Here is a 14205-nt window from a genome sequence, read left to right as displayed (position 1 = left end):
TCAAGAAGACCGACACTTGCCACTTAGCAAGAAGAAAGAAAAAACCGGGATAATTATATTATCGGCACGAAATATAGTCAGTAGGAAAAAAACAAAGTGCAGGAGAGATGAGAATAAGAAAGGAAAGGAAAAAAGCGTGAACCCCTCTGTTCTTATCAACTAAACGCCTAAACCATGCACATGCACAGGCGACTAAATAACTCAATTCTGAAATTCGCCATCGTCTCTCATTCTGCATGGTTATCTAACAAAACGCATCACCATCATCACGGTCTCCTGCGCCTGCCTCGCCTACGAAAACTATTTCACAGGGTGCTAGTCGTAGTCGTAGTGTTTACAGGGTGCAGCGACTATAGCCCGAGAGACGAAGAAGACGAGGAGGAAGAAAAAAATTCACAAGATATCTGTCCGTATAAACGTTGGTTTTATCGTTCGACAAATGGATACATAAAAGGGAATGCAACCCTCGATTAATGCCACAAGATACCGCTACGCAATGCAAGGCCTAGGCCAAGGACGGCAAGAGGGCACATGGTGGAGGAATCTATACCAAGACACTACGCATTCTAGTCCCCACTGGTGACTGGTGGTGCAGTCGATGACGAAAGCCCAGTAAAGCCCATGACGATGGTGTATACACAATCTAAGAAAAAAAGGGTCGTATGGTCGTCGTCACCCATATCACTCACGCATCGTAGGGAAGGGTGGTGTTAGATTAGAGGGTCCTCTCGCTTCTCATCTCTTCCTAGGGAAGGGAAAAAAACACCTGCAAATCTCTGAGACCGCTTTCGTCGTCCACCCTTGTAGACGGAGTACGATGCGATGATTTCTCAGCAGCAACCCACCGACCGAGTAAAAGGAGCAATGTCGGAGTAGAAAGGAACCCGAACCGAGGCGTAATTCTTTCTACCGTTCAACAAGGGTGGATTTTTTTTCCTTGAAAAAGAACAGGTTACCGAACAACAAGTAGTATAGAAAGATTTCAAAAAGACCTGCTACCGCGCGGGTAATACACACACTGTAAATAATAATGCCTTAGCGTTTTTAAATGACGCTAGAGCTAGACCCATAACTCCTCTATTTGGATGTGCTGCTGCATCTTTTTTTTTTGTCTCTTTCGTTTTCATTTTTTCTTCTATATTTCATCGACAAAAGATTGGTTCCTTTCTACAAAGGTGACGCGTCATTTTAAATTTATACCTGTATAGGAAACCAAAGTAAAAAATTTTTGGCCGAGTATTCGAGTTCATCGTTCCGTAAATACAATGAAATTTGGGCGGATTTCGGGAAATACGAAGTTTTTACCCACGACTATATAATAAGGAACACAGGTCGAGCTAGTGGCCCTGGTCGGTCATCGATTTAGACCAGAACACGTTGCAGGTTCGATAATATTTACACGCGAACAGGACGAAAAATGCATTATGACTTTGTGGAACTCGAAGTGTATATGGGAAAAACCGGATACGAACACCCAGGGCGTTTTTGCTTTAATTTCCTGAAGATACTGTATCTCCTTGATATTGAAACGGTCAACTATATACGAATACGAATAGCAGCTCGACGACGTACCAGAGCTAGGTGTAGGTACACTACACATACAATTTCCACACCTAATGAACAAACGGAACTGGTATTTTCAGATGAAGGTTACGGACAAACTTATTAACTTCTTGCTTCGACGGATCCACCTTCCTTCCTCTTTCCTAAACGGTATATTCCGGACGACGTCGTGTACAATTGTTGTGTTGTTAAATCTATACAGCTATAAGAGTTATCTATGTATACCACACTCTTCCCAATTCGCTCTTTATTCATTTCCTTCCTTACTGCTTTAGATTTGTTCAGAGTTTTTTTTTTCTTTCCTTTCTTCTTTTCCTCTCTCACCTACGCTCTGCTGCTATTTTGTTTGTCGTTTCCTTATAAATAAATTTATAATCGACCAACGACTACACGAATACACGAGTAGGTACTGTATCTATACAGGAGGTAAATTCCAATTCCGCCTGTTTAAATTGATCTCTTTCGAGGGCGTCGCTCGACGACGACGACGTCAAAGTCACCAAGCACAATGGCTCATTCTCACCTGTGTATCAAAAGATCTCTCTCTCGTTACGCTGTCGTGATTTTAATACATCTACCCTCCAAAAATATGCTTCCCTGATATCATCATAACATTATGAATATCTTATCATCGTATAGCCTCAACGATTTTCTAACCAGATATCTTCTACGCGAAGTCGAAGTATGTAGGCTACTCCGCAGCTTGTCACCGCTAGCGCCAATTCACATGAGATAATCTTTAGATAACGTAATGACTGACCCATGCAGCTCGTTAATTACTCATACAACTATTACTACAGAGATAATCGGCCACATAGCGGCAATTACATCGACGAAAAACTGGTTTACCAGATGGCACGATGGCACGAATACTGATAACAGCTACTGTATTCGGGCAACAGTCGTGTGGATAAGGTGTCCTGTCTGTGATGAAATTCGATATTTAAATAACAAGATTTTCTACAGGCATAACTTTTGAGGCATCGATGTGTAGGTATTATTTTCATTTTTTCGGGAACGAGATGAAGGATAATCAGTAGAGAGGAGGAGGAGAGGAATACAACAAAATTTCGACCAACTTGAATGTAAATTTTTTGGAGGTTAGTGTCGTCTGACTGAGTGGCTCTGGCTATTTTGCATCATTCTTGATTCTCTCTTATTCTGGAACTTCGAAGTGTGGCTCAAAAATTCGGTCACTAAAATGGCTGATTTTTTCATATTTTCTTAAAAGATTTCAAATGAATAAAAATACATAAGTAGGTAAATTAATGTATAATTCCAAGCTTGTTTTTATCTTCCCATGCCTCACAACACACCCCCCCCCCCCTAAAAAAAATCGAAAAAAACCAAAGAATCATGCTCACGTTCATTAAATTTGAAAAATTGAATTTTTCGACGTTTTTCCCTTCACATTTCTTCAAGTTTTTCCTCCCACCCCCTCCTCTTCCTCGAGAAATCCAAGTTTTTTCAGACCAAAATTCTAGACGTTTGATGATTTTCCAACAAATTTCTCAAATTTTTTACGACCTTATCAATCCAAAATATGATTTCTTGATTTTCCTCGACTTTCTGAGCCGGAAGACAGATTAGCAAACTACTTCGGCCCTCTCCCCTCCACATTCCAAAATATTCACTCCGTAGAACGAAAGAATTAAGAAAACAGAAATACAGGATGTCAAAAAATTGAAAAAATAAATGAATGGAACTCTCACAGGATCTTACCAAAATTTGAGGGATCAAAGTCACAGAAAAAATTGTAAATTAATCAGAAATTTTTTGGATATTAGGTACAGTAGGTAGGGAAGGGACCTTAGAAATCTCAACAAAGCAAAAAACTGAAAATTGAAAAAAAGCATAGCTCAAAAAGTACAAGAAACAGACAATTCTGCATTTATCATTTTCCACCCCTCACGCCCTCACCAATGCCCAATTTTGAATTGTTCAGAAAATATCAATTTGGCTAAAAAAAATTTCGTAATAATGATTGCAGATCCTGTAAGCCTCTCTTCTCATCTTCTTTTCCCAGACACTCCAAAATTGCCCTCAATGGCCAATTAAGCCAAAACTGAGAATGCAAAATAGTCACCCAAAGATATTATTTTTAGCATAAAATCATCTAAATTACAGTATTATTTTTTTAAAAATACTCTTGATAGCGAAATCTGAGGAAAATTGGACAGGTGCAGGTAGATATCGATTAACGAGTCAGAAAAATGTTCATCCAAAAAGAAGTGGGGGGGGGGATCATCCCAGATCCCAAATATAATCTTTTTTTCTTCAAATCTACTTGCACAATTTTTTCAATCTTTTCATAGCACAAACTGATTTTTTCTGTGAAATAATTTCGAAGATTACCAGGTAGATTTTATGGTAGGTATTCGTAAAATTTACGTATGGATACAATATGTACATATTTTCATGATTTACATACTGATAGTTACCACGTATTGAAAACATTTAATAAGAAATCGTATTCGAAACCTTTATCTTCTTCAAAAAGATTAAGAAATCGTAGATTGGGATTTTTTCACCAATTAGATTTTTCAGTGTGTCCCTTTTTGAGCACTTTTCAGAGTCGCAGTGCTCACAAAATAGGAATTTTAGGCTTGAAGTCAAGCTTATAAGAGAATATCATCATCATTTTAAAGATATTTACAGTTGAAATTGAAATTAAAGTGGCAAAAATCTAAACTTGGGATCCAATTTATTCCTAAATTGATTAGCCACGATGATGATTTGAAATATTCTCTGAGAAATACCAACAAAGTTCAATTGGCCCAAACGTAAGTATGAATCATGCAATGAAATTTATCGCTAAATTGATTACCTAGTAATATGTGATAATTTCAATATTCTCTGTGAATGTAGTTAATTTATCGCGTCTTCAAATGCATTTAGTTAATTTTGCCAAAAAAATATGAGTCATTCGTGATATTAGTATGTATGAAATTATATCTTGTCGAAGTATGTACGTAGTCTCTCTATCACAGTCCGAATGTAATTGCAATGGAAAGACAAAACTTCTCAATTCAGAACCTCCCTCCCTTCCCACCTCCCTCAGCAGGGACCCGTAAATCAAACAGTTCATCTCCATACTTCATCAATAGGCACGTGCCATTTTATTCCAAATTTTGGTACTGACAGAATACAGATTACAAAACGAATCAACCAATGAAACAATACGATAATTTCAACATTCAAATTCAGATTTTTACACCTTTCTTTCAAAACTCAAAACATATAAGCTTTGATTGGTGGGGGGGGAGGGGGGGGTCTCAATCACACGAAGAAACTCCACAGCAAATCCGAGTTCACTGCACACAATCCTGTGGCCAAGCTCAGACTTATGCACATACCTACCTACACGAGTAAAAATATAACTTATTAATTGAAACGACTCATCCTTTGATCATTTTTCTTTTATAATCCGTCCTGTCGTAGATAAAAATGCGCTGTTTGAAAAAAAAAATATTCTAGATTCGTGGCCGACGTCCAGAATAGCTTGTAAATGAAGTTTGTTGACGGAAGTGCCACCAAGTTATGTCGTTGTGACTTCTTCCGTCGTTTTCCGTTCGCTTTCTGGTAAAGCAGCTTTCCAGATTAAAAGTATTTTATTTTTATTTTTAAATTCGCCTCGTTCTCGACCATTTTACCAACGATTTCGGTGGGTAGACGGTGTAATGTCACGGTCGTCGAAGAACATCGTTTATAAAGTACCAAATATTGTTTTCACGATATATTAAAAAAGCATAACGTATATTACGAGAAATTTGTGCTCTACTACGTGATTTACTCGTACTCGTACTCGCATAAATGCAGAGTATTTAGCTCGAGTTGAATCGTTTTTAAACTACGCGTTGAAAAATCTACTGGTATTTTATTTCTATGGCTTCTGGACGTCGAACGTCAAACGAATCGAGTCAAAAGAAGACTTGTATATTTAATTAAAATGAAACGTTTTCGTAAAACGAGAACAATACGGTATTTCTTTTGAAGTTAAAATGAGTCAAAGGGTAACTGCGCGGTTTAGACGTAAATTAGATTCTCAAATTTTTAATACAATTTTGTAAGCGTTTTGTGAATTATTAAATAAAATTTTCAAATTTTTTTGTAACAAATTTTTCAATTTTTTCGAATATGGCAAAGCATTTTTTGAACTCTTTTCAAGAAAAGGAAAAAAATTTTAGGGAGGAGAGAAGGGCAGAGGAAGATCCCTCATAAAACTCAAAATTCAGAACGAATTGAGCTATTTTTTTTTGCAACCACAAGAATCCTTAGATTCAGAAAACTAGTAAAAATTTGATTAAATCTAATAAGAAAAACGAATCACCGGATACGACAATGATTTTCGGTGTAAAATTAGAACAGGTGTTCTCAAAATACACTTCAAACGTATAATTTCAACACCTAACCATTTAAAAATATGTATTACAGACTCGATTGCATAATGACGAAAGGACAGAAACACATTAACAGCTCGTCACTGAAACCGAAATCGTTCTCGAACCAATGCCTACAGTAAATTCGTTAAAAATAATAAAGATGCGAAGAAAAGTCTCAAATGAAAGTTATGAGGTATTCAAAATTATTGATCATTTTTTGGCTGAGACATTTTTGAAACCGGTTTCACGTTTTGCAACCGGTTAACCGGCGATTATTTCAAAATAAACGAGCGAGAAATAAGAATATTGAAAACAGTTCGAGACGAACGAAACGTTAAAAATCTTTTAGTGTTTTTTTTTCTCGACAGATTCAATTACCTACCTAGAGATACGTATGCACTGCAGGTATTTTTATTTTCATCCAACGATGCAAATGAACTATAGTTCGAGGAAGTATGATTCGTTTAATAGTTTTATTTACTGAAGTGTAATTTGCTCTATTTTGTTATATAAATGAAGTGAAAAAATCTTGGGGATGGTAAATGGTCATATTTTGAAACTTATTTGAACGATTTTGCTCGCATTAAAAATTCAGAATAGAAGAGAGAAGAGCCCAAATAGTAAAACTTATGGTCAACAAAAGCTCTAAGGTCAACTCTTTCATACCAAAAAATTAGTAAGTAGGTATTCAGAAAAAAGAAATATTTTCCTATCAATTTCTCAGAAAAAATAGTAAAGGTGATTGAATCAAAAATAGAACATTAAGAAACGTACAAGGGTAAAAAATTCATCCTGATCCAGTGATCAGTCAAACACTTCATCAACGAACAGAACTTTAACCCGTTATATCACCTTCGGATCGTCGACCTTTGAACTCTTCCAGGGTCAGAGACGCACTCAAAAGAGGGTAAAAGAAAGGTGAGGACCGGAGCTCATCATTCAAGGATTCAAAATTTCATGTGAACAGATCATCTACAGGGAAAAATTACTGGATGTGATCAGATCCAATGAATATGAAGTCTCCCCCAGTGGCTCGGATCCTGTCTGAATAGATGGAAATGTCCGGATTTGATCAGGTCTCACCCATCACTTTTGGTCAAAAAAGTAAACTTTTGACAACTTCTTAGATATTTTCATGATTTTGACCCCTTGACCTTTGCAGATTCACCTTTTCACAATGGAAAATTTCCATCTCATTATCTTCTACCTGAAAACACCTCACTACCTTCTCCTCTTATCATTTCTGAATCACCACTTGCCTTCTCAGCCTTCTGTCTCTGCACCTAGCACCACAAACCATCGAGATTACGTCGATTTTATATTATAAAATTAAAGCTCTCCAAATCTATACTACTGCCTTCTTCATCAATTGTAAAAAATAATGGAAAAAAAACAAGACTCGTGAAAACATAATCATCGACTATAAATAGGACTGACGTTGCCCGTTATCTGTCTTCGAATAAGTATTATCCTCGAGTAGACGAACAATTAAAAATTACGGCGATTGTTTCGAATATACTATCGAGTGGTCTTTATCGTTAATACGGAATTTTTCAAGAACAATACGTTATATAACGGAGCTGGCGATATGCACATTACACACTCGCATATTAGGCATACATATTACACACGCCATGATCATCGAGCAAGCAGGTTCATAGATCAATTTTTCAACACTGATAACACAATAGTTGTAAAATGATAGTAAAACCGCGTGATACGGATAATCGCCCTTTTTCCCAACACAGCGCTGATAAGGAAAGGGAAATGTTTCATATTTCATTTCCTGAAATTCCGTAGCCCGCGGGGCATTCGATCAAGGTTTTGAGTCACTGCTAGAGTAATTTTTGAGCTTTGGAATGGCGTATCGAAATCACATTTTGCAGATTAAACACGTAAAATACTCGACTTGATTGAGTAATCCCAATACCCAACCGAGCAAATTCTATGGTATGAGTCAGAAATATACCTTCTGGTACAATTTCGAGCACCGAGAAGCACTCGAGGATCTTCTCAAAGTTCACCAAGAGGTTTTGGAGGGAGCTTCCGAAGATTGTGTTGCAACTGCAGCCAATCTAGCAAGAATTACCTTCATTTCTATTAATAGGGATCTCTGAGAACTACTCTAGAGTCTTTAAAGGGATCACCAAGAGATCTTGTAAAATCATACTGTAATTTCAGCCAACGCCAACTTGGCAAGAATTACCTCCCCTTTCGACAATCAGATTTCTAAACCACTTTAAGATCTTCCAAAGAATCACCAAGACCAAGAGCTCTGCACCACTCCATTGCCGACGTTTTTGTGCCATTTGCAATCACACCCCAACCCTGCCCCTGCCAGTCCCAGTTAGGAGAAAAAAATTTCAAATTTTCATACCGTTTAAACCAGCTAGAATAAATCTTCATAACGACAACTCCGCTTCAAGTTCACCAATCACTATCAACTATCACTTGTAATTGTCACCACACAGAACTACTCTTTGCCGGCACAAACGTCACAAGGAAAAAAACAACACTGCAATTTCAAAAATTTACACAGCCGCGTAAAAAATTCTCACTGTCGCAAAGTGAATTCGTCATTCGAACATTAAAATCGAACCGAACGGAAATACAACGCGCAGAACGTGGAATTGACGAACAGAGCTGCGGCTCGGGCTGGCGCGGTATCTAAATCGTAATGGTGAAAGAAGCTATAGGGAAAAAAACACACGAGCAGATAAAGTCATTAGTTCATAGTTTCTCCGCTGCTAGTTTTTATCAGCAACCATACGAACGCCAAGCTAAATTACACCAGCTACATGTACATAGAATAGCTCGCTAGCGCTCTTTGGTGACTCCCACTATCGTCTTATCATCTACAAACCGTCTCCCCTACTCTACTCTTACTTGGATCCAACTCGCGAGTTGCTCGACGCGAAGAGATCACGTTCCGCGGACTCGTAGATCTTCCGATCGCAGCCCAGCCTCTAACTATTGCAGGTATCAAACACACACAAACGTGAAAAAAACTGGTAACTGGTCCACTAATTATCAACCGCGTCGCGTCAAACCCTCCTTCCTCCTCTGATCCCACACACCCGATCGACTAAAACCGGAAGGAACTGATTCAGATGTGCGCGAATGTGATATTTCTTCATTGAACTTGATCTGATCGACGGAAATTAATGCCACAGGTCGTCATATTATTAAAATGCTCGTCCTATGATGTCGATGACGCCACCTTTCTCCTCTTCGTCCTCCTCCACCATCATACTCGTGAGCCATTTACCTATTACGGCCACTGCCATCGACATCGATCGCCATGATGTGGTCATCGTGATTGCGTGTTTGCTTCGGAATTGCTGGGCTAAAGGGATCATTTCCATAATTGAGTTGTCTATTTTTACTTATTATGTTTAAAATATAATCTGATAACACGTTCATTTGATTTGACTGCGATCTATTGAGAGTGATCTACAAGTACACTTTTGGGAGATTTTAGAACCAAGAAATCAACTGAAATTCTGAAAATTTAAACCAAAAATTGAAATTTTCAATGTTCTTTTGAAAAATTAATTCCTCGCAAACTTTCAAGCTTTCATAATCATTCATCCAATTTAATCAGAAAACTAAGAAACCTCATCAGCCGGATCGAAAAAGTGATTGAAAATCTGCAGCTCAGGAGTCAGGACTGAACTGGTTCATGAATCAGTCTATGCAATGAAACATTAAGTCATATTAGGTGTCTCCAATGGATTTCCATCAAGATTTAGTACTTTAGTAGTCATCCCTTTCTAGCTAAAAACGTACCCTACTCTCCATTATTATAGCCAAATTATGGTCGAACGACTTCAGTTCAGCTAGGAATAATTGAAGGATTAAGCTATTCGATATAGGTAAAATCTCAAACAAATCTCTTCTCAGCTTTTGCAGATATTCTCCTTTTCAACCAAAAAATCATTCCTGAGCATTTCCAGTTATCTTCAAATTTCAAGTTGAAACTCGAAACTCCATTAGATGGATCGAGAGAATTTTCCTTGGAACTGAAACCAGATGGAGCAATTCAGTAGAATCGTATATCATCCCTAATGAATAATTTTCTTCGGTTCCTGGGTCTTCTTTTGTATAGCAATAAATTCTACTGTCCAAGTAAGTACATACAAAAAGCCTTAAACCCCAACTTTCCACGATTGTGGGGGGGGGGATTTTCTATTTAATAAAAAACACTCATACGAGTCTAGTTTTTTTTTTTTTTTTTTTTTAGTGGGATCCGGACACACTTGCATGCTAAAGCCCTTCAAATGCGATTTTTTTTGGCGAATTTCCTTCATTTTTTGCACAAAAACATCCTCACAGACTCAATATTGCGAGTGGTGGGAAAAATAAACTGATACCTGAGTAAGTACATACACTACTTTATTCTGCATCAATAAAGCCAAGGCCGCAATGAATTTTTCAAGTTCCGCATAACGGGACATTTTAACAGAAAAAGTGGACATAAAAATGAGTTAAAATTCCGCAAAAACAACGAAAATGTCAGTGATTATCTTTTTTAATCACTTCTAAAAAATTATTTCAAACTCAAAATTTCATTAAATTTGTAAAAAAAAAAAAAAAAAAAAAAAAAAAAGGTGGAAAATCATCAAGCGACTTATCAAGTATTTGTAGGTAGGTTAAAATTTATTTTTTAGACCACTAAATTGAAAAATCAACATGCGGTCTATCTGTGTAGATTAGAAATTTTGCGAAAAAACCAAAGTGCATGTGATTCATTTTTTGATAACTTGAAAAAAATTGAGTCTTTAAATTATTTAATACATTTTGGAAAAAAAAATAAAAACCTGGTGATTTCTTTTTTTAACCACATCCAAAAAAATCAGGGCCCAAAATTTCATCAAATTTGAAAAAAATTAAAAAACGAACATGCAGCCTCACTATTTAGATTATAATTTTATAAGAATAGCGAAAATGCTAGTGAATTTTCCTTTTTGATTGTATCCAAGAAATTAGTACTTGGAAGTTTATAAATTAAAAAAAAAAAATTGGTCAATTTGCAGGCAACCTATCAATATAGGTTAAAATTTCGCATAGACAACGAAAATGCTCATCATTTTCTATCTCTAGTTGATAGCAATTGTGAAGATTCTGATTCACTTCGCGTCACTTTTCAGAATGGGCTAAATATCACAACATATGTATAGGTCCCATGCCAATTTTCTGTTCTTTCAAAAAACTATAAATTTTTGAGCCCGAAATGTTTTAGAAACTGGAAAAAAAATAAAGTTGCTAATTTTTTGCATATTTTATAACATTTTAATAGGTTGCATGTTGATCTTTCAATTTTATTTTTTCAAATTTAAAGAAATTTTGAGGCTCGATATTTTTGGATGTAGTAAAAAAAAATCACTGACATTTTCGTTTTTTTTCGTATTTTTTTTTTTTGCAAGTCTGAAACTGAAAATTGGATGCTAAAATAAAAAGGCTAATTTACACCACAATCTCGTTTCCGAAACCAGTTCAATGATTCTCAATTAATCAGTTATCGATACCTCATTTTTCAAAAAATGATGGTACATACAAAAATAGTATATTTCAAATGTAAGTTGTAGAACATTAAAAATTTCATCTTTTTTTTGTTCTAGGTAAGTACGAGTTTTTTTTGAATTTTTCAGAAAAGGAGACAGAATTGTTTCGAATTTCAAAATCAACTGCGAACTACTGAGTTGGTTTCAAACATATCAACATAAGTCGCGAGAAAGTTCTAATTGGTACTATCCACACAATCTATACTGAAAATGACCTTTTTCTATCTGAATTTCTCAAAAGCAATTTTATCTCGAAACTTTAAGATTTGGGCAGGGTGAGGGAATTCCAGTTCGACTGCTTATAAATATGAAAATAGATCATTAGTCCAAAGATATGGCACTCGGAAGCAAGAATCAAGTTATACCTTGGAATTCACGTCGTTATCCGTTATCATTAGAAAATAAAAGGGACTGATAAAGACCTTATTGAACATACCGTAAACATAATTATATTCCCCCGCTCTCCATAATCTATCTACTTACTCGTACGATAGAAGTAAACAATTCTGATAAATGTAGGCATTAAACTTTTATTAGTTAATTTTCAAAAATATTTATACGGTATGATTATAGTATGCAAGGATTAGGTAGGTATTGTTTTCTATAAGATTAAGTCGTCGGTCGAAAATTTTAAGCTGACCTTCATTGTAATTTCCCTTCCAACTGAGCTTTAAAAAATTTGGTCTTCGAGCTTCAGTTTTTTTCCATTTTTCTACCCCCAGTGAATTTTAACAAATTATGAGCCAAACACCGATGAAAAAAAAGTTCATTCTGAAAAAATGGTCTCTGGCAGAGGCTTTAAAATTAAAATATTCAACTATCGATTAGATAATCGATCGATTTAAAAAGTATTCTTATGGGGATGGCGTTACATTACACACGACGAAGCCGAAAGGATTTTCATAAAAGGTACACGTCAAACCTACAGCAAGCGATACCTGACGAGGCTTCGGCTCCGGTCACTCTTCGTGTTTGTTAGAAACGATGCCGCGATATCGGTAATTGGATTTAATCGATTTAATCCGTTAATTAGGTTAATCTGGGATTTTAGTACTTTGTTTTCCACCTTGCCTTAGTCACTTGTACCGTTTCCGGATTCCGAACACGAAGCGAAGTTCACTTATACGTCGTAGAAAGCATCATTTGCGTGAAATATATATCGAACTGAGTATAAATTATACGATAAGGTATCGATTCATTTTGCGATTGCGATCTTAAATTTAGTTTAGAGCAAAATAAATCATCAAAGATTAATAAATTTAATTCGGAATCCGTGAGAATTTGTTGCAAATTGATGAAATTGAACGTAATAATATTAAATTCGATCGTAAATTAGATATCATTTTGAGGAAATTATGATGCCATCGTCAGAATTGAGAGCAACGATGAAGGAAATGATTACATTGACGAAACTATTTCATAAATGTTGGGAAAAAATGCGAGAAATAATTAAAACGATAGATTTTGAATAAATATCAATGTTGAGGAAAATTAAGGGAAAATATCAACTTTGCTATCGTGAAAAAGTTTCTGGAAAATGAACGTGGGGTTTTTTCAACGTTAAAAAAATTGTTGAATGTTTATAAAGTTTTGATTTTGGGGAGGGGAGGGGGGGTTGAGGAACGAATAAACGATTTTATTATCACTTTTCCGACCAAAAAAAAGGTGGTAAAAGAAGAGTAGGAGAGGATGAGGAAATTTCAAAAAATCCTTCCACTTCCTCACTTCCTCATCTGTTATTGTTTCCACCATAAAATTTCCCAAACTACTTCACATTAAAACTCCATTCCATCATCTTCTCACTTTCTTCTGCCACCAAAAAACCACGTTCAGCGGATACATGGCACGTGCAAACGCAATTCTTAGCGAATTCATCACTCGGTGACCAAAATACACAAACACAAATGACAAATACTACAGATAAAAGTCACTTTGTTTATTTTTGGCATTGAATTTCTGCATATTTCTTTCGAAATGAACACCCATGTGTGACCCTTTTCGGTAAACTTAATTTAAATACGCGAATTGCTCGTTTGACCTCAAGTCTAAGTTAGGGCGGTCGTCGAGCTCCGGTAATCCATAGGCAAATTTTCAAACAGCTCCACGAAACCCATACCCATCAAGCTTAATATATCACATCGCACAATCCAAATGATGGTTTTTACGAAACGTAGCCACTAGGTACCTACGTGGTGTAAAAAGCCATTTAAGAAACACGACATTTACCTATACTTATTCGAGGTGGCAAAGGCAAATGTTGAAAAACCTTTACCAGAGCTAGACATTTAAGAAGTAGTTTTTAGTTAACACGAATAAATACTTTGACAAAATCCACTTTAGAATACATTTGCATCCAATTAAGCCATGAAATCGACGCCGAGTAATTTCTCGACGAAGAACGAGGGTAACCCTGTGCACCTCGACGACATTTTTATGTGCAAGGCGGAGTGTTTTCGAGTACGAAAAACACATTTTTCGAGTAAATACCTTAAATATCACCCTAACACTCCATTTGTCAATTAAACCGCGCGACTTGACGGCAGATGAGACTTGAGAGATAAAAAACCGATGACTTTATATCTTGGCTTGGCTTACCTGCAGATAATGCATCAATCCATCAATTTGCACGCGAACCTGCGAAATGAAAACAAAGAGGAATTAGTATTAAATTAATGAAGATTAATCCACCAGACACT

At 36.3% G+C, this 14205-nt stretch overlaps 1 protein-coding gene across 2 annotated transcripts in view; it reads right to left on the bottom strand.

The window, feature by feature from the left end:
* aop (anterior open) overlaps nucleotides 1-14205 on the bottom strand; it is a 99892-nt gene that overhangs the window by 33366 nt on the left and 52321 nt on the right. Inside the window, exon 3 of one of the 2 annotated variants that reach the window (XM_065365463.1) lies at nucleotides 14105-14143. The gene's annotated coding sequence lies outside the window, so the exon portion shown is untranslated. Of the gene's footprint in view, nucleotides 1-8322; nucleotides 8714-14104; nucleotides 14144-14205 lie in introns of those variants that run through there. The other variant, XM_065365464.1, reaches the window with a different exon arrangement.

Source organism: Planococcus citri, chromosome 5, assembly GCF_950023065.1.
Source record: "Planococcus citri chromosome 5, ihPlaCitr1.1, whole genome shotgun sequence".
Classification (NCBI taxonomy): domain Eukaryota; kingdom Metazoa; phylum Arthropoda; class Insecta; order Hemiptera; family Pseudococcidae; genus Planococcus; species Planococcus citri.
The sequence above is the reverse complement of the archived record's forward strand: the minus strand, read 5'-3'. Positions and strand labels throughout refer to the sequence as shown.